Source organism: Gopherus evgoodei, unplaced genomic scaffold (genome assembly GCF_007399415.2).
Source record: "Gopherus evgoodei ecotype Sinaloan lineage unplaced genomic scaffold, rGopEvg1_v1.p scaffold_67_arrow_ctg1, whole genome shotgun sequence".
Lineage (NCBI taxonomy): Eukaryota > Metazoa > Chordata > Testudines > Testudinidae > Gopherus > Gopherus evgoodei.
Window position 1 is genome coordinate 235,854 of NW_022060088.1, and position 14,355 is coordinate 250,208.

Genomic DNA, 14,355 nt, shown 5'->3' on the forward strand with positions numbered 1-14,355 from the left:
AAAAGTCATGATTAATCACTTGACTTAAATGCAATTATTTGACAGCCCTACTTCCTCTTCGTTCTGACGAGCTGCAGTAGCTCCCTCTCTGCATTCCCTTCTCCCTGAGTATGTGAGTGGGAATCTCCAGGTGTCCTTCCAGCTTGTTCTCCCCTTTTCTGTTCCTGATGTTTTTCTTTCTCTGTCCCAGCAGGTGCTGGGCTAGGGAGTGAGACCATGGAGCAGAATCCTCAGGAGGAAGATGAGGAGGAAGTGGAAGCACATGGCACATTATTGCAAAGATGCAAAGGGAGTGTGTTCAGGAATTGTGATCAGGGAAAAGCCCATGAGAGTCAGCACATTCCAGAGAGGTGTCAGGGAAACCAGCCAACACCGAAAGTTGGTCAATCTGTTTATTATCAGGGAACTCACAAACCTCTCAAGGAAATCACAGCCCAGCAGAGAATCCCCATGGGAGAGAGAAATAGCACGTCTGTTGAGTGTGGGAAAAGCATCAGTAGGAACTCACACCTTTTTGGACATGAGAGCATCCACATCAGGGGAGAAACCCTCTGGATGTTGAGAGTGTGGGCAATTCTTCTGTCAGAGCTCAGCCCTTATTTGTCATCCGAGAAGCTGCAAGGGGCGTTAAAGACCATAAAAACCTTGTCTAGGGCTAAAAAAAATTTTGCTTTCCTTTTCTAATTCCCACATACTGTACTTGAAGGCAGCATTTGTGTCACCATGGTCTCTCAGCTCCTCCACCTGAGTTGTCTACTTTTTCCTTTTGCAGATCACCTTTGTTTGGGAGGAGTCCCACACTCTTTTTCATCAACTCCTTTGTGCTATGTCATGGTGGTGTGTGTCCCTCCTATAGGAATGCCCATGAGCCGCAGGTGGGGGGACTAGGAGTGACTTCAACTGGATACATGGAGGTTAAATTTACCTGGATCTTGACTCCACTAGGATTTTCCAGGGAGCTAGCTAGCTTGAGTTCACTGTTCCGATATTAAAAACTAGGGCTGTGAAGCAATGGAAAAAAAAATTAAACACACTTAATTGTGAAATTTAAAAAAGATGATTAATTGCATTTTTTAATCACGCTATTAAACAATAAAAGAATACCATTGATTTAAATATTGCAGCTGTTCCGTCTCATTCCAGACAAGCCCTGCAACTCCAGGTCAGCTGGCCTGGGCCAGCCACACATTTTAATTGCATTGTATACATATCCTTAGGGTCAAAATTGCAGCTTTCCCAGCAGGAAATCATGCCCCAATCTCTCCTGTGACAAGTGGGCCTCTCATGATACTCATGTGGTAGGAACTTGCTGCTTCCCCCACACAGCGACTTAGGAAAACAGCCCGGGCAGCTCAGCGCTGAGCTGGCTCCCAGCCCATTGGCAAGGAGAACGGCAGGGGCAGAAGCCAGAGCTGCCTGGCTGCGCCTCCACAGCAGGGAGTGGGAGGGAGCCACAGGCAGAGAGAGACTCAGGAGTCTGTCCTTGTCAGATGGAGACACAGTCACAGCCGGTGAGCCAGGGATGGGGGAAAGGAGCAGGGATGGGCACCCCGGGACTGGCATAAAATACACAGGACAGAGGGGGCTTCCTGAGGGGGCTACAGAAACACTCCCCCCCTGCAGAGCAGACCCGGGCTGCGGCTGGCTCTGTCCATCCCTCCCCCCAACCCCACAGAGACCCACACAACCCTATGCTCCACCAAGAGACCCCCAATGGCCCCTGTCACCCCCTCTGGAGAGCTCCCTCCTTGTGCCAAACAACTCCCCTCCCACACTGCCTCCCCTGCTCCAGAGCTCCCTACAATCTCCCCCTTTGCCTCCCCCCCAGCCCATTGGCCGGGAAGGTCCCAGTCTATTGGCCAGCGTGGCCAATGGGAGCTGCACCTGAGGCAGGGTCCCTGCTTGCAGATGCAGACCTGCCTGGCCATGCTACCACAAAATGGGGAGGGGGAGCCACAGGGGAGCAAGCCCTGACCATCATCATCACAGGCCCAGCAATTCTCTGGGTAATTAATTTCACTGAGGTGAGTAATTCAGTCTACTCTTCCTTTCCAAACAGTTTGTGGCTTTTCCTGTAAGAAAACATTTGCCAAGAAGTCCATTTATAGTTTTTTCACCTGAGAAGTATATGTTCTGGTTGTTCATAAGGTCACTTATTTTGTTAATTCTGTTTCATAGGCAATTGTAAAAGTCATTTGAATTGTACCTGTTTTTTCCCATTGGTCCAAAAACACATGGAAGATGTGCAGATTTTTAGTTCTGTTGGCCAAACCACCCAGTGTAGAAATGTAAATGTCAGAGCCAGAAAAGCTCTGCAAGGGTATGGGTCCCTCCGGAAATTGTCCTCAAGTCATTCATTCTTCTGGGCATTCCATTCCACTGCTCCCTGCTACAGCAATAGTGATCAGTGTTTCCACCCACAGGGGAGAGGAAGAAGACCAGTTCAACCCTGCACTGACTCTGCCTCTACCTTTGTTCTCTGTCTGCTCCCTCTACCAGCCCCTTTGTTCTCCCTAGGATTCCTCCTCCCATTACTCCCTCTGTGTCTTCTTTCTCTGGAGCTTCTCATGAAGTAAAGTCTGTCATGACAGGTTCTTATCTCTGTAATGTATTTAATTTTGATGTATTTATTAAGTGTTAATTAATGCACTATGGCAGTCCCCTTCAGCCCTCTGTATAAGTTGATCCTCTTCTTTTAATATGTTTTGCCCATAGGGTTTTCTGCAGCCCTAGGGCAGCCAGCAATAACCCCTGGGCCTTGGCAATGGGGTGAGGGAAGGGAACCCTGGGTTCCCTAGTTATGTGATTTGCAAGAAGTGTTATCATTACTCAAGGTACCAAATGTGTTTAAATGATATAAGTGCCTTGTAAAATCCCAAAGCAAACTCAGTTTCATTTCTCATATAATCTCATATACAGTATACACACAAAGCAGCAAAGAATCCTGTCGTGACATGAGTTGAATTTATTGTTATTATTATTAGCTAGGTTACTGGTTTTGTTTTGTTTTTTTTCAGTGTGGCAAAATGTGTGCTATTTTATGGGTTGAATGATTGAATGACATAATACCCACCTGCCCCCATTGTCTGTCACTAAGTCCGGTAATTTTGTCAAGTGTTCATCACATGACGTGGTGCCTACCCCTGCCTTGTGCTTCAGGGGGTCACAGGGTCCAGGGTGGCTTGGGGAGTTAGCAGGGGGCCTGGCACTGGCAGCAGCAAGCGACCTGGCCCCAGCCCACTCTGCTCCACCTCACCAGCTCCCGGCATTGCTCAGGGGCAGGGACTTCGGGGAAGAAGTGGAGTGGGGGCAGGTGGGAAGAGGCAGGGCAGAGCAGGGTTGCTCGCTGCTGTTGGCACCAGGCACCCCGCTAATCCCTCAGGCCACCCTGGACCCCATGTCCCCCTGAAGCACAGGGCTCCCCAAAGCACAGGGCCTGGGGCAATTGCCCCAGTCTATCCTATGGATGGGATGGATCCACTTGGGCATCACCAAAAATTATACAAACCTGCCACCCATGGCCGTGGGGAAGGTGAGTTCACTGCATCCTTTCCTGTTTGTGCCACTTCCTCCCACATACAAAGTCTCTCATGTTTTTCCTCTTTTCTCTCATTATCATACATGCCTATAAAATCCAGGGAGATTCCCCCCGAATGATCAGCTCTCTAATCTCTGATTTTGCCCTGGTCTCTCCATACTTCTCAAGTGTCAATTTACAATCTCTCCAATGTGGCAGATTTCCCCAACCTTTTTATCTGCAGTGATTTGTCCTTATTTAGGTGGGAAATTGTTGTCCTGAGTTATTCCCCGAAACATGACTACCCCTGGAGTGGGTATGGGATGGATATTGGGGGTATTGCAAAGGAAAAGTCAAAAACCCCTACCATAGTCTAAGATTACTGTAAATCTAAGGACTAGATATCCAAGAGTTTAAGTATCTGTGCTAATCAGTTGTTTCCCTGATGGTCAGGATGCTACCTTCCCTACCTTCTGTTTCCAGAACCCCCAGTGGAAAGTTGAGGCCTGTTAAGGAAGGCCAGGGCAGATTTCTGTTCTTCATTTAGCTGAATACTGCCAGATGCATCACACATCAGTAGCTCTCGAATCAGTTGGATCTGCCGCTCCTGTAAAGCGGAAAACATCAGTAGTAAGTAGGAAAGAAAGCTTCACTTCAGATTGATGGGAGACAGGCAGACCATAAGACATTTAATACAGCTAATGCAGATAGGCTTTGAGGAAGTTTGCTACTCCAACAGCATATTAAAATCCCATAAAGCAGAAACTGGTGTCCCAGCTTCCAACAGGTAACAAACTCAATTTAAAGTAACAGCAGTGAGATTCTTCTGAATTAAACCACTATTCAAATAAAGGCTATACTCCCTTGCAGTAGAAAACAATTTATTGATGTCTTATTAGGTGCCAGTCATTGTCTTCCATAAATCCTTTTTAGACTGCTGAGAAATGCACAAAAGGATGGCATAGTGTCGAACAATTCCAGTCTGCTGAGGAAGCCCATATGGAATCTTCCAAGCAATACATTAGGGTGAATTAAACTCCATACTAGTCTTGCCAATATGCTACCTGCATGGTTATAAATGTCTGTAGTTACTAAACCCTAAAGAGCTGGAGAGTCACTGCAGCAAATGACCTCACAGAAAGTCACAGATTTCTAATAGAATTTCCTGAAATTTGTGGATGTCTCACAAGGCTGGAGTGATGCAAGAAGTCACGTGGTTCTCTGCAAATCCATGAACTCAAGGAGTCATAGAACCACACTGAACATTCCTAATATTGTAATCAGATGAAGGTGCCTCATGTGCCATTTCCTATTGCCCAGTGTCATTAAAATCAGTGGAGTCTTCCATGTTGTTATATTTGAAGGTGATGGGACTGTGGGAGACATGTATAGCTATTAACTATACTACAGGAATTAATATTTTTGTGCCAACACATTTAAGTACATAGAAGTCCTTTTTGTAACTTTCCAAATCCTTATCTGAGTGGATGTATCTATAGCATGGAAACACTCATTTAGGTCAATCTGTAAGGAATTAGAGCAAAGCCTGTTCCATACAGGAGTCACATCACAGGTAGCCTGATACCCACCAGCTTCTCACAGTCTGCTTCAGCTGGCTGTCTTTGCTTGATCTCCACATCCACCTGACTGCAAGCATGTTTCAGCTTCACATCCAGTGCACTGCGTTCAGTTTCTGCTTTCATCAGAAGATCCTTGTACCTGGCAAGCTCATGATCTGCCTTCTGCCACTTCTTTCAGAACTCTTCAAAGTTCTTCGCCAACTGGATAAACTCTGGGAAGAGGATGCTTAATCTTAACAACAGTGAAGAATGGAAGCAGAAGAAATACAGCATCTGTCCCTTTATGCAGGAAGAAACCTTCCATTAATGATTGCCTTCAAGTAAAGATAACAGATCAGCTGAGCTGTTGGCAAATCAGCTGAAGAGAAAGAGTCTGCAGAAGAGCCTAGAGGCTAGCTCAGTGGTCTCCAACCTTTTTACGTCCAACATCACTTTTTGAATCTAAGAGCAACCCAGGACCTACTCTGCCCCTTCCCTGAGGCCCCGCCCCTTCCCCAAGACCCTGACCCGCTCACTCCATCCCCCTTCCCACTCCCCCACCCTCACTTACTTTCACCGGGCTGGGGCAGGGCGTTGGGGTGCTGGAGAGGGTGAGGGGTCCAAGTTTTTTAAAACAGTATTAAGCACAACTATAGTTAAAATGGTTTTTACCTTGGCCTGGTGGTAAACTGCAGCTTAAAGTTACTGGTTCCATGCTAAGCAGATCACACTGCAGTTAAGATAGGAGCCATTATTTTACTAAGACAGCATGGGCAAAGAGTGGCAATATATAATATATATTTTCAGAGTTAGAAACAGTGTATATACCATCTCTTGCAGTCCAGCAGCAGCCATTCAAGAAAGTTTCTGTTGAAAATGACATTCTCCAGTATACCTGAGGTTTTTATACCATCTTAGCCCATTGTTTCAACATAGCAGCTAGCAGGTTAATTTAATCACCACAGCTCTGAAGTAATAGATCCTTAAGGACTCTAGGCACGACCCCCATAGCATACCCTTTTGTGATCTGGGGTGGGGGAACCAAGTTGTCTGCACAACAGGGCTTTTTTTTTCTTTCTGTAAATTAATATACATTTTTCTGCAGGGCCTTCTTACAGTATTAAACAGTACCCATTTCCAAGTGGGGGGGCCCCTTTGCAGATATCAATTAATGTCTTGGGGCTTGTTTTTCTTTTAAACATGTTTCTTTCACGTGTAACCCTTCTGCCCCTCTGAGTTGGCAGCAACAAGGACCGGGTTCAGTATCCAGGGGTTCCGTTTCAATAACACAATGCATAACCGGCTCGAGCCCCCACCCAGTGACCTGGGACACTTACATACCACCTCCCCGGGAACCTCTAGGAGGCAATACTTCCCCTCTCGCAAGCACAGAGTCTGAGTGTAGCAAAATCCTTTTAATAAAGGAGGGAAACAGTGCAGCATCACATTGGAGAAACATCACAAACAGGATTATAACACAAACCATAAGCAAAAACCCACCTCCAAATACTTTTGGCAATGTCCTTTCCCCCTTAGGGTCTTAAGTCCAATCACCCCAAAGTCCAACAACCCGAAAGTCTCTGGTCAGTGTCACCCCAGAGTTCAAAAGTTTATCTGCAGAGTTTTACCCCCCCAGCCTGGGTGGAAATGGGGGAGGACCCACACAGAGTGTTAAGGGGTCAGGGCCAACTGCTCCATTTCTCTGTGGAATTCTGCTGCAGCCTTCACCACAACCAGCTCCACTACACCAGCTGTGCCGCTCCTCCAGCCGACCCGTGAGCCACGCCAGCTGTCCCCGCAAACCGTTCCACTCTGCTCACTGTTCCATGGCCTGCTCCAACATGCTGCAAACTGCTCCTCTTAGCGATAGGTCTTCAGGCTCCCCCACTAATTAACACAGGACTCAGTGATCTCAGCTCAGCTCTTAGTGATTTTAGCTTGTAGTAGGGGAGCCCCGGTGCTGGTGCACCATTCAACGTGAATTCAGCTCAGCCGCCTCTAGATGGATTCCTAATGGAATCAAAATTAGCTCTACTCTTTAACAGTGGAGAGAGGAGGATGTGCAATTGGTGTTTCAGGCCCTCAAAAGGGGCCCATACCATCAAGTACACACACCAGTCCCCAACCTCTCTCCATTCACTGCTTTTTGGAACCCATGCCCCTTGTCTAGCAAGTACTACTTAATTGAGGTTGAGTCGTCTCTGTCATAAAGCAGTCTCATAGTTCCTCATTCACATAATCAGGGTGACAACACTTTATTCCTCCTGCCCCAATAACAAAGAAATTGGGGATCCCAGAGCAGTCAAAATAACCATCCCAGGCTTCTGTGGGCTATGCTAGGTGGGGTGGGTGGGCCAGTGCAAATACCTGAAATTCCTTTTCACATTCCCTGAAATTCTTTCCACACTCCCCATAATTCACCACCAGATGTCAGGGCAGAGCTCATCCTGACTCTGCTTACACGTGCTTAAAGTTTGGGGTGGGAGTGTTTTCTAGAAAGAATGACCCATAGCATTCAACCAGCTCCAGGGCCACATTTAAACTGTCCAATACAGTTCTGCCAACTCCAGGGGTTATATTTCAACTGTCCAATAGCATCTGTGAATTTCTGAGGTTTTATTTCATTTCATATTAATCAGAACTCAACACACACACACACACACACACACACACACACACACACACACACACACACACACACACACACACACACCTACCTTACTATGGGTGCACCCCCATCAAATTTAACCCTATGGCAACAACGGTAAGTAATCGCAGTCACCCTGACTATCCAGTGAGTGGGGTGTGTGGTTAAACCCATTCAGTTCAACAGGATAAGTAAACTCTATTGTACTCAAATACATGTCTGAACAAGCCCTATTTGTTTTATTGTAAGCTCATTTTTTAGGATTTTTTTCCCCTCCCATAACATACATTTCAGCTTTTTTGCTATGAATGGGTCTCTTTTACACACACACCCCAACAAGAGCTAGGTTCTCACAAACTATTTATTTTTTATTTAAAAGACATTCAGCTCCTTGAAAACAAACCAAGATGCTTCATTAAAACTTCTAGCTCGCTTAAGGGCCAAAGGCCTTCTAACAGAAAGACAGATAGTCACAAAGTCCTTTTCAATAGGATTTTCTATTTTTTTTTATTTAAAGCTAGCACGCTTTATATTGCATGTTTGTCCCCTCACCATTTTCTAACTTAATCCTTTTAGATTTCTTACAAATAGTCTTTTTCTTAAGCAGGGTTCTGTAACTTTTTGTGTGGACTAGATGGTCAATATAACGCTGTAAGCAGGTATCTTCTGGTTTGGTTATTTTATTTAAAACACAGTCAGGTTCTCCACTGAATTGCACAGCATTTATAAGGTGACCCCTTGCGCTACATGTTCTTGGGTTAGGCACAGATATTGCATAGCATAACCCATGGCAATAACAGTGTTTAATAAGCTTTCCAAATATAGCTCAGCACACAGACCCCGGAGCTTGCAATTTATATCCACAGAAGTCCAAGTCACACAGTCATGGGGCCATTGGGCTGGCACATCTATGACATAGCCCCATCCCTAACCCACCCAGCAATATCGTCAATCTATCCAACTACACACTCAGCCCAGAAGAAAAGTCTGTCCTATCTCGGGGACTCTTTTTCTGCCCTGCCAAGCCCACCAACATGATACAGTTCTGTGGCGATCTGGAAGCCTACTTTCGCTGGCTCCAACTCAAAGAATACTTCCAGGACAACACTGAACAGTGCACTGATACACAGGTGCCCTCCCACCAACAGCACAAGAAGAAGAACTCCACATGGACTCCTCCTGAGGGTCAAAATGACAGTCTGGACCTATACATTGAATGCTTCCGCTGGCGTGCACAGGCAGAAATCATGGAACAACAACATCGCTTGCCTCACAACCTAAGTCGTGCAGAACGCAATGCCATCCACAGCCTCAGAAACCACCCTGATATTATCATCAAAGAGGCTGATAAAGGAGGTGCCGTCGTCATCATGAACAGGTCTGACTACCAAAAGGAGGCCGCCAGACAACTCTCCAATACCAAATTCTACAGGCCACTTCCCTCAGATCCCACTGAGGAATACACTAAGAAACTACAGCATCTACTCAGGACACTCCCTACACTAACACCAGAAGAAATCAACATACCCCTAGGGCCCCGACCAGGGTTATTCTATTTACTACCCAAGATCCACAAACCCGGAAATCCTGGACACCCCATCATCTCGGGCATTGGCACTCTCACTGAAGGACTGTCTGGATATATGGACTCTCTACTCAGACACTATGCCACCAGCACTCCCAGCTATCTCCGTGACACCACTGATTTCCTGAGGAAACTATAAGGCATTGGTCACCTCCCAGAAAACACCATCCTAGCCACCATGGACGTAGAGGCTCTCTACACAAACATCCCACACACAGATGGAATACAAGCTGTCAGGAACACTATCCCTGATGATGCCACAGCACAACTGGCTGCTGAGCTCTGTGCCTTTATACTTACACACAACTATTTCAAATTTGATGACAATATATATCTCCAGATCAGTGGCACTGCTATGGGCACCCACATGGCCCCACAATATGCCAATATATTTATGGCCGACCTGGAACAACGCTTCCTTAGCTCTCGTCCACTCACACCTTTTCTCTACCTACGCTACGTTGATGACATCTTCATAATCTGGACCCATGGGAAGGAGACACTGGAAAAATTTCACCACGATTTCAACAGCTTCCACCCCACCACCAACCTCAGCCTGGACCAATCTACACGGGAGGTCCACTTTCTTGACACCACGGTGCAAATAAGTGATGGTCACATTAACACCACCCTATATCGAAAACCTACCGACCGCTATGCCTACCTTCATGGCTCCAGCTTCCATCCCGGACACATCACACGATCCATTGTCTATAGCCAAGCACTGAGGTACAACCGCATCTGCTCTAACCCCTCAGACAGAGACCAACATCTACAAAATCTCCACCAAGCATTCTCAAAACTACAATACCCGCACGAGGAAATAAGGAAACAGATCAACAGAGCCAGATGTGTACCCAGAAGCCTCCTCCTGCAAGACAAACCCAAGAAAGAAACCAACAGGACTCCACTAGCCATCACATACAGCCCCCAGCTAAAACCCCTCCAATGCATCATCAAGGATCTACAACCCATCCTGGACAATGATCCCACACTTTCACAGGCCTTGGGGGGCAGGCCAGTCCTTGCCCACAGACAACCTGCCAACCTGAAACATATTCTCACCAGTAACTGCACACCGCACCATAATAACTCTAGCTCAGGAACCAATCCATGCAACAAACTTCGATGCCAACTCTGCCCACATATCTACATCAGCGACACCATCACAGGACCTAACCAGATCAGCCACACCATCACTGGTTCATTCACCTGCACATCCACCAATGTAATATACGCCATCATATGCCAGCAATGCCCCTCTGCTATGTACATCGGCCAAACTGGACAGTCTCTACGGAAAAGGATAAATGGACACAAATCAGACATTAGGAATGGCAATATACAAAAACCTGTAGGAGAGCACTTCAACCTCCCTGGCCACACTATAGCAGACCTTAAGGTGGCCATCCTGCAGCAAAAAAACTTCAGGACCAGACTTCAAAGAGAAACTGCTGAGCTTCAGTTCATCTGCAAATTTGACACCATCAGCTCAGGATTGAACAAAGACTGTGAATGGCTTGCCAATTACAGAACCAGTTTCTCCTCTCTTGGTTTTCACACCTCAACTGCTAGAACAGGGCCTCATCCTCCCTGATTGAACTACCTCATTATCTCGAGCTTGCCTGCATATATACCTGCCCCTGGAAATTTCCACTACATGCATCTGAGGGAGTGGGTATTCACCCACGAAAGCTCATGCTCCGAAACATCTGTTAGTCTATAAGGTGCCACAGGATTCTTTGCTGCTTTTACAGATCCAGACTAACACGCCTACCCCTCTGATACCTGATAGCCCTCACAATCTTCAAGAAGCTTTTCCCTAAGGCAGTGTTTAAGGACAGCATAAACAGCAACACGTACAATAGTCTGCATGACTTTTTTACGCTCACGACATGGCACTGGCTCAGTTAGTTCTATGCCAAGCCTCCTCCTAAACTCCTCATAGCCATCATCCTCAGAGTCCTCTTCAACAATCTGTATCGGCATTGAGGAAAAACAAGGTGGGATCAGTTCACCTTCCCTGCTTGATGCAATGCTGTCTAGGGCCTCTGGGTCCTCTAGAAAGGCATCGTCGAGCTGTTGAGAGATTTTCAGAAAAGAAACAGTGTAAGCAACCCATGGCTTCTTTTTAATTTACACAAGCTCTGGTTCCTAGCTCCATTACTCTCCCCTCCTTGACCGTTGCTTCTTAATCATTCCTTTACCTGAGCGCCATCTTTTCCATTCATCTTGTCCGCTGGTGACTTCCCTGAGCCGCAATTGCATTCCACCTCTAAGGGGGTGAACAAAGAGAGGCCACCATGCTCATTGGGGTGTCTCACAAGCAGTTGGGTTTTGGGTTCTGGTTCCGGCATATCTATCTATGGCTGGGCCAAAGGGGTCCCCTTGGTCGCTCCCTCCTCTTCCTCAGAACTGTCGCTGATGTAGTGTTTTCTCTGCAGATGGTCAAAGACCCTTGGGGCTAAAACAAAGTCCAAAGTTCTCATGGGGGTGGTGAAGGAGTCCATGTTTCTTCTCAGCAGCCTTTCCAAGATTTCTAAAACACATGTCCTTGGTAAGAGATGGCCTTCTCTGTCCAGCGCTGGGACTTATGGGGCAATGGTGCTGCACTCTGATTGGCAGAGGGCCTTGGGAGGAGTTCTTAGGGGGATCAGACAGCCCACTTCCGGATAGGTCACGCCACCCCGGAACTTGCCATGATTGGTCAAAATTTCCTATCAGGGCAAAACCAATCCTATTTGGTAGAGAGCAGTGGGAGGAGTTCTTAGAGGGTCACATGACACACCTTGCTTCTGGTCATGGGGCCACCTTGACCCCAAAAGTAATACCGTCATAGGGCAGGACTTCCGGTGACAGTGGGATGGACTCGGGATAAAGGGGCGGGGCTTAAGCGGTCAACAGGGGAAGTTAGGTTTTGATTGATGGCAGGGCCTTATATTACTTATACATGATCCACCCTGTAAAGTTACAGCAAGAGATTTCAGAACTTTGCCTGCAGCCAGCCTGGTATTCATGGAAGTTTTTAGTCCCAGTCCTTGGGCCCATGTCAAAGAAAGCTAACTGTTGGGTCCCGCTAAGGTTTTCAACCCCTCCTTTGGTACTAATTAGCTACACACACACACGCACATGCACGCACACCCCTGCACCTTAGAAACTTCAACTATGAAATTCTGTGTGCAAGAAAATCAGGATGCTACAGCATGATGCACTCATCCCACAAGTTCAGACGGTCACTTTGTGTCCAGTCAGAGCAAATAAAACAGGTTTCCTCCCAAATCTATGTACCTGGAAAAGGACCACTACCTACAAAATCATCGGGGGGCTCTTTAGTACTCAGGGCTGAAGTCGAAATGAGCTAGCAGTTGTCAATTCTTGCTCTGAACAACATACATGAGTTAACCGTGACATGAGTTGCGGTATTCATTTCCTTCATTTAGAAATTCTGACTGACGCATGAGCTGGTCAAACAGCTTCTATAAGTTCAGCATTGCAGTCTTCATCTTCCTGCCAAGAAATCAAGAGAGTTAAAGTGTTCTATCCAGTTCTATCCACTCCTCCAGACACAGGGATCATCGCCAGCCTAAAACAAAGCTGTGCTCAAAAGTCTCTGACTTAACATTTGCAGCCAAACACAAAAGTCTCTCAAGAATGCAGTTTCATGAGCTGTATGTTTCTCATCTTATTCTTGGAAGAAAAAGTCTTCAGGCGTCCCTGTGAACTAAAGATGGTTAGGACAGCTTGTACAGAAGCACTACATTTCCCATCCACATCCCCTCCACACACTCCAATGCTTCAGGTAACTTGCAATATACTGTAGGGCCTCATACCCCAACAAGACAATCAGGGATTTCTTGCCAATTTATTATTTTGAGGGTATACAATCTTGTTCCAGTTCCAGCCTAGGAGTAAGATAACTCTTCAAAGGACACCATTATCCATACACTTTCAGAGCTAAAGACATAAAAAATAAAACAGAGATGTTCTTGGGAGAGCTTTGGATAGATCTGGATTTTGCTTTGTTTTTTAAATGACTATTCTTATGGAAAAGATCTTTAAAAATGCTGGCAATGGCAGTACCAATTACATCACAGCAGAGATTAATACAGAAATTGCTACTTCAGCAGCGCAGAAATTACTTCTCTAATGCAGGTTTCTGCTGGAATGCTTATGGGAACTCTGGCTAATATGTTAATACCAAGTACAGGCCGATGATTACACAGTAGTATGTCCTGGCATCCAAGCTACGCAACGCACCACCTCCACAATTAGAAGGATAAAAGCAGTTCACATATAAGGCACTGTGAACGGGCATGCTTTAATCTCATTCAGCAAGGAAAATTCAAACTCTTTAGAAATCTATTGATGCCTCATAGAAGAAAAATTCTACTGAAAGAATGCTATTCTATCTTTTTGTTCTTTCACTCTACACTCTTCATTAGTAGGGACACCTACGAGAAAGGGGGACATCAGTTTTTAAATGTTAATATGTTCTCCTGCTTAATTCTCTTAGTTTCACCATGACTGATGTCAAACCAGTGGTACGGTGCAGCAAAGGCTTATTAGCAAGTAACCTTTAGTTACAGTAGTAAGGCTTTGTGAGGACTGGATCTGAATTATGAGTTCAGATACCAAACCAGCATCAGAAGCAGATGACTCCTCAGAGATCTAATTTTCATGAAAATGCTCTTGGTAAGGGTAAGAGGAGAACATAATATGATAGCAGAAGCAAATGAGATTATGGCCTGAAAATTAAGACAATTTGCATAAGCAAATTTTAATTATCTTTCTATGAAAAAATTAATAGAAAAATGTTTCCAATCCAGCTTTCTACCCAGGAAAGTGGAAGTTCTTAAGCTGCAGCCATCACCTTTAGACTATTACATCCACTTTTGCAAGATGAGGGTTTTAGTGAACAGTAGATGACTTAACACATTGGGGGAAGAAATGTTTCTTATTGTAACAAAAGGTTGCTGATTCAAAAATGTGGGGGCAAGCATGCTCTGCAGAAAAATCCAATCGCGCAGTTAAAGATAGATGAGGTGTA

General features: G+C 45.8%; 2 pseudogenes; one reads left to right on the forward strand and one right to left on the reverse strand.

Moving 5' to 3' along the window:
* Positions 1–3,983: 3,983 nt before the first annotated feature.
* On the reverse strand, positions 3,984–12,811 carry LOC115643691 (annotated as a pseudogene).
* Positions 12,812–13,828: 1,017 nt separating this feature from the next.
* Positions 13,829–14,355, forward strand: part of LOC115643683 — a 38,055-nt pseudogene continuing 37,528 nt past the window's right edge.